Below are 12184 nucleotides of genomic sequence, written 5' to 3' on the forward strand. Positions count from 1 at the left end.
GTTAATTTATTCAAAGCTACTCTCAAAAATTTATCCCTCCATAAAAACTCCACCATTTTATTCAAATCTCTAAAAAAAATAATCAAGTAAATACGAAATAGATTGAAACAAATATCGTATATGAAATAAGATATCCATCTTAATTGTATATATCCTTCCCATCAAATTAATAGGTAAATCTTTCCATTTAATCAAATCAGTTTTAATTTTTTTCATTAATGGAGCATAATTTAATTTATATAAAGATTGATAATTAACATTCAAAATTATACCCAGATATGTAATTCCATCAGTCCATTTCAAATTATTAATATTCTTATAAACTGAATAATCACCTTCACTTACCAGTAATATTTCACTTTTGTCCCAATTAACTTTATATCCAGAAAGACATCCATATTGTATTAAACATTCCTTCAAATGCAAAAGTGACTGAGCTGGGTTTATTCAATACACCAGTACATCATCAGCAAATAAATTAACTTTATACTCCTCCTCTAAAACTTTCACACCTTGTATCTGTGTATTTTGTTTTATCACTGTGCCAAATGTTCAATCACTAATGCAAACAAAGCTTGTGATAAAGGACAACCTTGATGAGTTGATCGAGTTAACATAAAAGATTCCAAAATCAAACCATTCATCAATACTCTAGCTACCGGTATACTATATAGAGCCCTAATCCAACCAATAAAAGAAGGACCAAACTTAAAATTCTCCAAAGCTTTAAACAAAAAATTCCATTCAACTATATCAAAAGCTTTTTCTGTATCTAAGGATATCACCACCGGGTGATCTAAAGATTGTCAAAATCTATTAATCCAACGAATCACGTGCAAAATGTAATCTGAAGCATATCTATTCTTGATAAAACCTGTTTGATCAATATGAATCAACTTTGGTAAAAATATAGCCAATTTATTGGCTAATATTTTATCTATTATTTTGTAATCTATATTTAACAACGAAATTGGTCTATATGAAGATATTTTCAAAGGAAATCTATCTTGATTTAGGAATTTCTGTAATTAAAGCACTAGAACAAGACTCAGGTAATTCATAATGTTCTCCAACTTGACAAAATACATCCCTAAACACTGTAGATAAATCATAATAAAAAATGTTATAAAATCCATCATCACCAGGAGATTTACCATTCGGCATTTCCATCATAGCCATTTTAATTTCCGAATCAGTAAATGGTTCTTCTAACTCCTGTATATCTCCATCCTCTAATATCGGTTAATACAACTGTGATAAAAAAAAGATCAATCGATCCAGGTTCCTGTTTTCCATCAGATGTATATAACCTTTTATAAAATAAATAAAATTCATCATTAATCTCATGAGGTTTATAAGTGATAAGAGAATTCCATCTAACTGCATTAATAGTCCTCCATATCTGTTATTTCTTTAATTGCCACACCAGTACATTATGTGCTTTCTCTCCCCATTCGTAATACCGTTGTTTAGTCCTATTAATCACACATTCAAATTGATAAGATTGCAAAGTATAATTTTTCAATTTCAGCCTAGATAATTCTATTTTCTGATCTTCTGTAGCATATTTCTGAAATTCCTTTTCTAATTCAATGATCTGTTTTTTCTAATTTGAGGCTCTGATTTAATCGATTCTTTTTTTTATTTTAGTATAACTAATTATTTGTCCTCTCAAATAGGCTTTCATAGCATCCCATAATACAAACTTACTTTGAAGAGAATTAGAATTTTCTTTCAAAAGATTAATAATTTTAAAAAATCAAATAATTCCATATTTTTAACAACATTGTATATCTCCAATGATAAGCAATATGAATTTTCTCAGAAGTTTCATATGTAAAATATAACAGAGAATGATCTGAAATCACCCTACTTTTATATTCCACTTGTTGTATTTTCCCTTGTAAATGTTCCAATACTAAAAAGAAGTCAATCCTTGAAAACAATTCATGTCCAGATGAATACAAAGAAAAATCTTTCTCTGTCGGATTAAGACGTCTCCAAATATCTACTAAATTAAGATCTTTCATCAACGCTTGGACCTGAATTGCCATCTTGGATTTTTTAACTTTCTTTGGAGATTAATCTAATGAAGGTTCCAAAATACAATTAAAATCACCACCAACTGAAATATTATCATTAGCCTGAGCCAAACATAAAAATGCATCTGAAATAAATATTTCATCATCTGCATTTGGGGCATAAATATTAAGTAATTTCCAAAATTCACACAATTCAATTTAAGAATACATCCTGCCTTTTCCTCCATTGATTGTAATTCAAAAGATAATTTTTTATGTATCAAAATTGCTGCACCTTTAGCCCTAGAATTAAATGAGGACAAATATACATGCCCAACCCAGTCCATTTTTAATTTCACCCTTTCCTTCACATTCTAACAAAGCAATATTAATTTACATTTTCCTAATATATGCAAAGACTCACTTATGCTTAATCGGACTATTTAATCCTCGAACATTAAAAGTAGCAAACCTCAACTTTGACTTCTACTATTATTACGAAATACCAATAATATCTTTATATAAAAACTCCAATGAACGTATGTAGGCCCTCCAATTTAAAAAATTGCCAATCGCCAATTAAAAGCTTTAAAAAATAAAAATAATAATAATAATAAAAAGAAACCCCCCCCCAAAAAAAAACTACCAAAAGGTAGTAATCCCCTAAACAAAAATTGGGTGTGGGTCACCCACCAGTGGCTGATGACTAGTAAAGAACTTAGTGCAAATCTCTCCCTCCCCAGCCAAACAGTCAATAACATGAAAGTATCCTGATAACAAAAGAAAAAAATAGAATAAGAAAATTCTTCTTTTTATCCAGAAGATTCCAATCTTGAAGATCCCATTTCAGAAGGACGCAGACTTTTTCCATTCCTGTTTTTCACATTTCTCCCATTTCTTCTGTTTCCAGAGCAACCAGAATTTTCTTTAGGAGATAATGATGGAGTATGTCTTTGTCCCTTTATATCTGACAATGAATCAGCAAAAATCATTGCTTCACGATCAGTTTCAAAAAACCGAAATTGATGGTCTCCATAAAACACTTTCAACACTGCAGGGTTACAAAAAGTAGACTTATAACCTTTACGCCACAAAACTTCTTGATTCGATGTTGACGTGGAATGACCTCTTGGGTCAAATCAGGATAAAAAAAGACTCTGCTATTCTGAATCAATAATGGGGTTTGTCATTGTCTCGCATTTTGTACTGCAAGTTGAAGTATTGCTTCTCTGTCCAAATAACTGAAACATCGAATTATTACCGGTCTCGGTGGTTGACCAGCTGTGGGTGTTCTCCTTAAAGCTCTATGGGCTCTTTCCAGTGCCAAACCCCCAGAGAAAAATTCTTGCCCTAATATTTGCGGAATCCAATCTTTAAAGAAACGAAGAGGATCTTGCCCTTCTATACCTTCTGGCAAATCAACAATTTTCACATTATTCCTTCTGCTTTGATTCTCCAAATAATCTATTTTTCTTTCTAGCTCCTTCTCACATTGTCCTAATTCCATGATGGATTTTTTCACCTTAAAAACTTTTTCTGTGTTAGAAGTCACTTGTTGTTTACATTCCAAAAAAGCAATCTGAATTTTTTAAAAATTCTTCATAAGATGCATCCACACGTGTCTTAACCATATTTAATTCTGAACTTATACCAGCATTCATTTGAGTAATTTCATTCATTTGAGATGTAAACAAAGGTTTTATAACACCTTGAATAACTTCATTTAATTGCATTCACTGTGATTCAGTCAAGCTCAGCTCTGCTCTCTCTGACATAGTGGCAGAACAACTTAACAGCAGATCCTGCTGCAACTCAACAGAAGGCATATTAAAAGTTTTACTGCGGGTCTAGACTCCCAGTGACGGCACTCTGACTTCCTCAGGGAGTCGCCACTGGTCTCCCCCCTTATCCCGTTGTTTTACCATCAATTCATGAAGAAAAACGATTTCTTCAGATTGAAACGCTACCTGATGCATTTCCAACAATGGAGTCGACTTCCTGTGTGGAAATCGATTGAAATCGAAAGGCTTTCCAAATTGGGGTCCACTTCTTGGGAACACGCACCTTCTCCGGAGAATGTGTAATTCCAGCGCCATCCTTCATTTGGTGAGTAATAGGTTTTTTTCAGCCCCCACAGGCAATCTTTGGGGTTTAGACAATGAAAAGATTGAGCCTGGGGCTGTATCAGGTCGTCTAGGCCTCAAATCTTCAGCACTTCAAAAATGTAACTTCTTATGAACTTGAGGTTTAGACTTTTAACCATTAGTGGCCATAATAATTCCTTAATACTTTAAACTATAATTTTAAAAGTTTAAATTTGAAAACAAAGGGTTACAAAACAGCTATTTAAAAGTCTGGCCAGAGAGGTCAAGATTGCACGTCTAGACTCTAGCCATCTTGCCATGCCCCCCATAACACTGTCTTAAATTATATTTTCTGAGGTTGCGTCCACTCCTTCAATGGGCAGAAAATTCCATTTATTAATTTTGATGAAGAAGAACCAGTTCCTCATCTCTGTCATAAATCTACTGGCTGATTCTTCGGGCTCTGTTCTCTAGTTCTGGCTTCGACTACAAACTAAGACTACTCACTTACTTCTATATTATCCACAACATTCATAATTTTATATGTTTCTCTCTGATCCCCATGTATTAGTGTAAATTCAAATCAGTACATTCCAAGATGTATAAAAATCTCGTCACATTCTTACACACAAATCCCTCTAATCAACCTGGTGAACTTTCTCCACACCGACTCCAGCAGTCACATCTTTCCTTAAGGAGGGAGAACACAACTGCACGACTCTGCAATACAGAAATTGCATCGGGAGACTGTATGTTTCATTTTGCATATGTTCTTAAGATGCACTGTCACTGAGCACCACCTCAGTCGCCACAGTGGAACAGAGAGAACGGGATTAAACTCATGGATAACTGGTCAATTTATGGAGCATTATGGGTTTTTTTTAACCTTAGGATAACGGTTAGAATAGCGGTTAGTGCAACATTATTACAGCATCAGGAACTCGAGTTCGAACTCCGTGCTGTCTGTACGGAGTATGTAAATTATCCCACTGTGTAAGTTGGATTAACCCATGAGTTCTGGTTTCCTCGAATCATTCGAAAATACGGGAGGGGTGCGTGGGGGGGTGCTGTTCGACAATTGGATGTAATCTGGTGTTCTTCCCGACAGAAAGTAACACAATATATGACAGAGAAACAGAGATAAAACGACACTGAAAGTAGGCCTTCATATATATTCAGGACACACTTTAGAAATGCTGCCTCATGTTATCTCCTCGCAATTCGTAAACACAAAAGGGAGTATTAAAATCAGAACATCATGTGTATTTAATTACATTCTGTGTAGCAATTTCCAGTACGATCCTACAACTACTTGAAAATAAATATAACCCACAAACCGAGAAATTGGTAGAAAATGTATACACGGTATCTACACCGTGACGGGAATAGTGGTAACATTCATTCTTCCTTAGGTCAAATCCACCAGAAAGTGTGGAGGTAAGGACCACTTTGCAAAGAAGTGAAAAAGCAAGTCCAATGCAGACCAGAAGAGGAAGAGTACAACTTCCAAAGGCAAAGCCTGGGGGAAAGAAAAGTATCCTGGAAAGAAAGATACCATTCGCCAGATAGACGGTGACGATGATGACACCCAGGAGGAACAGAGTTGTTACCAATTTACGTTGAATGGTGGAGTGACAGTGCAGGTCATTGTAGACTCAGGCAGTGACAGTAATTAGATTGATTGACATTTATGGGAGAAGTTGAAAAGGAAAAAGATCATCTGTACCTCAAAGAAGTGTTCCAAGAAACTGTATCCATACACAGCAACCAAGCCATTGCAGACCATTGGATGTTTTACTGCAACTGTTGAAGCTGGAGATAAGTACACCGAAGCAGAGTTTATGGTCATAGAAGAGAGTGGAGAACCATTTCTGAGTAGAAGCACAGCACAAGACCTGGCAATACTTCATATTGGAGCTTGTGTCAATTCAATTAAGTCATACGAGGATATGAAGCAAGAATTCCCCGCAGTCTTCCAAGGAGTAGGAAAGCTGAAAGGTCGACAATTGAAACTAGCGGTAGATGAAACGGTCAAACCCAAGGCACAACCAATGCGCCGAACTCCGTTTGGACTTCGTGGGAAAGTCGAAGCCAAAATTAAAGAATTGATCGAACAAGACATTATTGAACTGGTGGAACATTCGACACAATGGGTCAGTCCCGTAGTGATTGTGCCCAAACCAAAGGGTGACATAAGACTATGTTTTGACATGAGAATGGCAAATGAAGCTATAATTAGAGAACGACACCCTATACCAACAGTGGAGGAAATACTTCAAGAACTAACTACCAGCAAGGTATTCTCAAAAATTGATCTGAAATGGGGCTATCATCAATTAAAGCTGGATCCAGGTTCCCGAGATGTAACTACATTTGTGACTCACTGTGGATTGTATCGTTACAAGAGACTATCATTTGGAATTAAAGCAGCTTCTGAGATCTATCAGTATGAAATCCATCGAGTGATTCAAGGCATTCCTGGAGTTGCCAACATTTCTGACGACATCATAGTCAATGCACCAACGAAGGAAGAGCATGACAAACGGTTGAGGCGTGTACTATCTAGACTACAGGAGGCAGGCCTTACCGTGAATGGAAACAAGTGCCAGTTCGGTGTGTTAGAAATGGACTTCATGGGACACAGACTTACACAGGAAGGACTAAACCCTGCAGAGGCCAAGGTGAAAGCAATTGCAGAGGCACGTGCACCTCAGAACGCAACAGAGATGAGGAGTTTCCTGGGATTGGTCAATTTTTGTGCAAAGTTCATTCTTAATTTCGCTACAGTGGCAGAACCACTAAGGAAACTAACCAGGATTTTGGATCTGAGCAGAAGAAAGCATTCACAGCGCTGAAGCAAAGCCTGATAGATGCAAAAACTCTTGGATATTACGATCCGGCGGCATCAACCAAAGTCATAGCGGATGCCAGCCTGGTTGGTTTAGGAGCAGTATTGGTCCAGATGCATGACGGAGGACCAAGAATCATTGCCTATGCCAGCAGATCGTTATCTGATGTGGAAAGAAGGTACTCTCAGACAGAGAAAGAAGCACTCGGACTTGTATGGGCCTGTGAGAGGTTCCATGCATATTTATACGGCATTGAATTTGAACTCATCACAGATCATAAGCCATTAGAGGTGATCTATGCACCTAGATCCAAACCATGTGCCAGAATAGAGAGATGGGTACTCAGAATACAACCCTACAAATATAAAGTAATCCACATTGCAGGGAGAACAAACATTGCTGATCCGCTGTCCAGATTGGTGAAGGATGGATGTCAATTTTGTCCTTCTGCGTGTGCAATCCTCAATCGTTTTTCAATGGACTGATTTTGTCTCTCTACTTCTCCATTGGCTTGCGGCCATTTCGGAGTTACTTTATGATGGTGGATACCTGTGGTCCTCATGTATTCTGCAAATGTCTCTGAAATGAATTGTGGACCATTGTCAGAGTATAATGTAACAGGTAATCCATATCTTGCGAATATCTCTGCTAATGCTTGTATTGTTTTTTCAGTGGTTGTGGACTTCACACCACGTATTCATAGTATCTGCTGTAGTAATCTATCACTACCATAATTGATTCACCCGTCGGTAAAGGTCCAAGAAAATCAACAGCTACGTCGATCTATGCTCCTGTCGGGAGTTGCGTACTCCGGATCGGTTCTGGCGGATTACTCCTACTTGTGATTTGACATCCGTGACAAGTTTTAACAAATTTCTCGGCGTTTTTATCACAACCTGGCCACCATACCTTGGTCCTGAGGTTTTGCTTGGTACCAACAATACCTAGGTGTCCTTCATGCGCTAAGGATACGATCTTCGGTCTCAATCTTTGCGGAATCACCAATCTGCAACCTCTTAATACACACTGTGCGATGCAACAAAGTTCGTCTCTAATGGGAATGTAAGCCTTGTGAGTACACTTGTCCCATTGTCCACTCTGTATGCATTCTCTTACTTCCATGAGTTCTGGATCACGTTCGGATTCTCTCTCGACCTCCTTCATAGTCACAGCTTTCGGTGTCGCCTGAATAGCTACGTAGCGTACAAAGCTCTCTGTTTCTGTTCCCAATTCTGACTTGGATTGTGGACATCCATCCTTCACCAATCTGGACAGCGGATCTGCAATGTTTGCTTTCCCTGCAATGTGGATTACTTTATATTTGTAGGGTTGTAGTCTGAGTACCCATCTCTCTATTCTGGCACATGGTTTGGATCTAGGTGCATAGATCACCTCTAATGGCTTATGATCTGTGATGAGTTCAAATTCAATGCCGTATAAATATGCATGGAACCTCTGACAGGCCCATACAAGTCCGAGTGCTTCTTTCTCTGTCTGAGAGTATCTTCTTTCCACATCTGATAATGATCTGCTGGCATAGGCAATGATTCTTGGTCCTCCATCATGCATCTGGACCAACACGGCTCCTAAACCAACCGGGCTGGCATCCGCTATGACTTTGGTTGATGCCGCCGGATCGTAATATCCAAGAGTTTTTGCAACTGTCAGGCTTTGCTTCAGCGCTGTGAACGTTTCTTCTGCTCAGATCCAAAATGAAATGGTACACCTTTCCTGGTTAGTTTTCTTAGTGGTTCTGCCACTGTAGCGAAATTAGGAATGAACTTTGCACAAAAATTGACCAATCCCAGGAAACTCCTCACCTCTGTTGCGTTCTGAGGTGCACGTGCCTCTGCAATAGCTTTCACCTTGGCCTCTGCAGGGTTTAGTCCTTCCCGTGTAAGTCTGTGTCCCATGAAGTCCATTTCTGACACACCAAACTGGCACTTGTTTCCATTCATGCTAAGGCCTGCCTCCTGTAGTCTAGATAGTAAACGCCTCAACCGTTTGTCATGCTCTTCCTTCATTGGTGCATGAACTATGATGTCGTCAGAAATGTTGTCAACTCCAGGAATGCCTTGAATCACTCGATGGATTTCATACTGGTAGATCTCCGAAGCTGCATTAATTCCAAATGATAGTCTCTTGTAACGATACAATCCACAGGGAGTCACAAATGTTGTCACATCTCGGGAACCTGGATCCAGCTTTAATTGATGATAGCCCCATTTCAGATCAATTTTTGAGAATATCTTACTGGTAGTTAGTTCTTGAAGTATTTCCTCCACCGTTGGTATAGGGTGTCGTTCTCTAATTATAGCTTCATTTGCCATTCTCATGTCAACACATAGTCTTATGTCACCCTTTGGTTTGGGCACAATCACTACGGGACTGACCCATTGTGTCGAATGTTCCACCGGTTCAATAATGTCTTGTTCGAACAATTCTTTAATTTTGGCTTCGACTTTCCCACAAAGTTCAAACGGAGTTCAGCGCATTGGTTGTGCCTTGGGTTTGACCGTTTCATCTACCGCTAGCTTCAATTGTCGACCTTTCAGCTTTCCTACTACTTGGAAGACTGCGGGGAATTCTTGCTTCATATCCTCGTATGACTTAATTGAATTGACACAAGCTCCAATATGAAGTATTGCCAGGTCTTGTGCTGTGCTTCTACTCAGCAATGGTTCTCCCCTCTCTTCTATGACCATAAACTCTGCTTCGCTGTACTTATCTCCAGCTTCAACAGTTGCAGTAAAACATCCAATAGTCTGCAATGGCTTGGTTGCTGTGTATGGATACAGTTTCTTGGAACACTTCTTTGAGGTACAGATGATCTTTTTCCTTTTCAACTTCTCCCATAAATGTCGATTAATCACATTACTGTCACTTCCTGAGTCTACAATGACCTGCACTGTCACTCCACCAATGATCACTGGGACCTTCTCATGACGTACTTCATTCAACGTAAATTGGTAACAACTCTGTTCCTCCTGGGTATCATCATCGTCACCGTCTATCTGGTTATGGTATCTTTCTTTCCAGGATACTTTCCTTTCCCCCAGGCTTTGCCTTTGGAAGTTGTACTCTTCCTCTTCTGGTCTGCATTGGACTTGCTTTTGCACTTCTTTGCAAAGTGGTCCTTACCTCCACACTTTCTGCAAACTTTGCCTTTGGCCGGGCAATATGGGTCTTTTCCAAAGTGACCTCGGTTTCCACATCGATAACACTCCACGTCCTGTGTCGACATATATCTTGGCCTCTTAATTTGCTGGCTTGAGTTGTCTTTCAGGGTCATGGTATGAAATTGCCCTTCAACAGCCTCTGATGCAGCAGCCATGGTTAAAGCATTAGTGAGTTCCAACTCACTCCCTCTTTCCAGTAGATGTCTTCTGAGTTTATCTGATCTACAGTGCTGTACGACTTGATCCAATAATTGGTTGTTCAAATCAGATGGCATGTAATTGCATCCAACAGCTAGCTGGCGTAGTCTCGTTACGTACTGAGCAATTGTCTGGCCATCTTCTTGTCTCGTTCTCCGAAACAAATGGCGTTGAAATGTAGCATTCGGTGTCACTACATAGTGTGCATTTAATGCATCTACCGCTTTCTGGTACTCATTTTTTCTTCCAGTATTCAAAAGTGTCTTAAATGTTTCCCGAACTGAGGGTCCTGCAGTGAAAAGAAGTAACGCCCTTCTCTGCGCTTTTTGTTCAACTGTACCGGTATGTAGAAATAGGCCACGACTGTCGGCATAGGATTCAAATGCTTCCAGCCATGCTTTCCACTTCACACTTACAGTGCTTGCATCACCCGTTGAGTCAAAATGAGCAATTCCACTATGTGTTAGAAAGTCACAGTTTGGACCAGCCATGAGGAAATATTCCAGCCCCAAAAGTACTGAGACAAAGAGAAAATTCTTATCACCTTGAAGTTGTCTGTAATCCTCTGTAATCTTGTTTAGTCTTTAATTTTCTTCAAGCTTCTTTCATCCTCGTCGCCAATGTCACATTTGTGGCCCGAAATGTGAAGTTAATAAAACATTAAACACAAGTTTTATCAGATAAACTTCTCAGTGTCTTTTTATTTTCCCGTTTCCCTTTGTTCTCCTGCTTGTGTTCTTATCTCTCTCCCATACCACGTGACTTCCGGTACATCTTATACATATTCATTATCATGACACTCTTCACCTACAAAATATAAGGAAAAGGAGGAGGATGGTCTGCTTTCCAGACCATCAAGCTGCTCCGCAATTGAATAATATCCTACCTTATTTTATGATGGACTTTGTCCACTTGCCTGACTTTTACCCATATCCTTAAATCCCTTATTAGTACAAATATATTCTAACTTTGAAATATTTTTTCTGAGGTTTCCGCAACTGCTTCAATTATCAGCAAATTCCTTTCATTATTTTCGCTCTGGAAAAAAAGAACAGCTGCTCATCTTAATCAACTGGCTGATTCTCTGTCCCCGATTTCTGGATTCCCCTACAAATTCAGACAACTCGCCTACTTCAATATTATATTTGCCTATCATAATTTTATATGTTTCTCTATGATCCCCGAATATTCGTGTAAATTCCATTCAGTACATGCCCAGACAACTCAATCTCTCCTCATAACCTTACCCGTCATCCTTCAAATCAACCCGGTCAACACAACTGCACGATTCTGCAAGACAACAATTATATCGGGAGACTGAACGTTTCATTTTGCATAGGTTGTTAAGATGCACTGTGGCTGAGCACCACGGCTGTCTAGACTGTTGGACAGAAAGATGAAAATTATCTGGTGCGCAGGCGCATTTATTAAACTTATAGAAAACTTTTGAGTTTACCTACCATTGTGTTTATTTTTCTATAAAGAAACGGTTAGAATAACGGTTAGTGCAACGCTATTACACAACAGCAATTCACGTTCGAATTCCATGCTCTCTGTAAGGAGTTCGTATATTATCCCACTGTGCGCGGGACTTTACCCGTGAGTTCTTGTTTCCGCCCGTCATTCGAATGTACAGGGGGAAATTGAATAATTGGCTGTAATCCGGTGTTCTTCCCGAGAGAAATGAACACAATGTATGACATAAAAGCAGAGATAAAACAACACAGGAGATAGACCTTCAAATCTTTCCTAGACACACATTAGAAGTGGTGTAGCATATAATCAGTTCACAGTTCGAACAAACACAAAAAAATGTATTCAAACCTCGACAATTTGTGTGTTTAATTAAATTC

At 38.7% G+C, this 12184-nt stretch overlaps 1 long non-coding RNA gene across 1 annotated transcript; it reads right to left on the reverse strand.

Moving 5' to 3' along the window:
• Nucleotides 1-1077: 1077 nt before the first annotated feature.
• LOC138741787 (uncharacterized) lies at nt 1078-11710 on the reverse strand. The gene is made up of 3 exons (XR_011343757.1): nt 11579-11710; nt 4732-4825; nt 1078-1310 (listed from the first exon to the last, which is right to left on the reverse strand). It is a non-coding gene; the product is annotated as an uncharacterized lncRNA (long non-coding RNA).
• Nucleotides 11711-12184: the final 474 nt, after the last annotated feature.

The sequence above is a fragment of the Narcine bancroftii genome, chromosome 8, assembly GCF_036971445.1.
Source record: "Narcine bancroftii isolate sNarBan1 chromosome 8, sNarBan1.hap1, whole genome shotgun sequence".
NCBI classification, from domain to species: Eukaryota; Metazoa; Chordata; class Chondrichthyes; order Torpediniformes; family Narcinidae; genus Narcine; species Narcine bancroftii.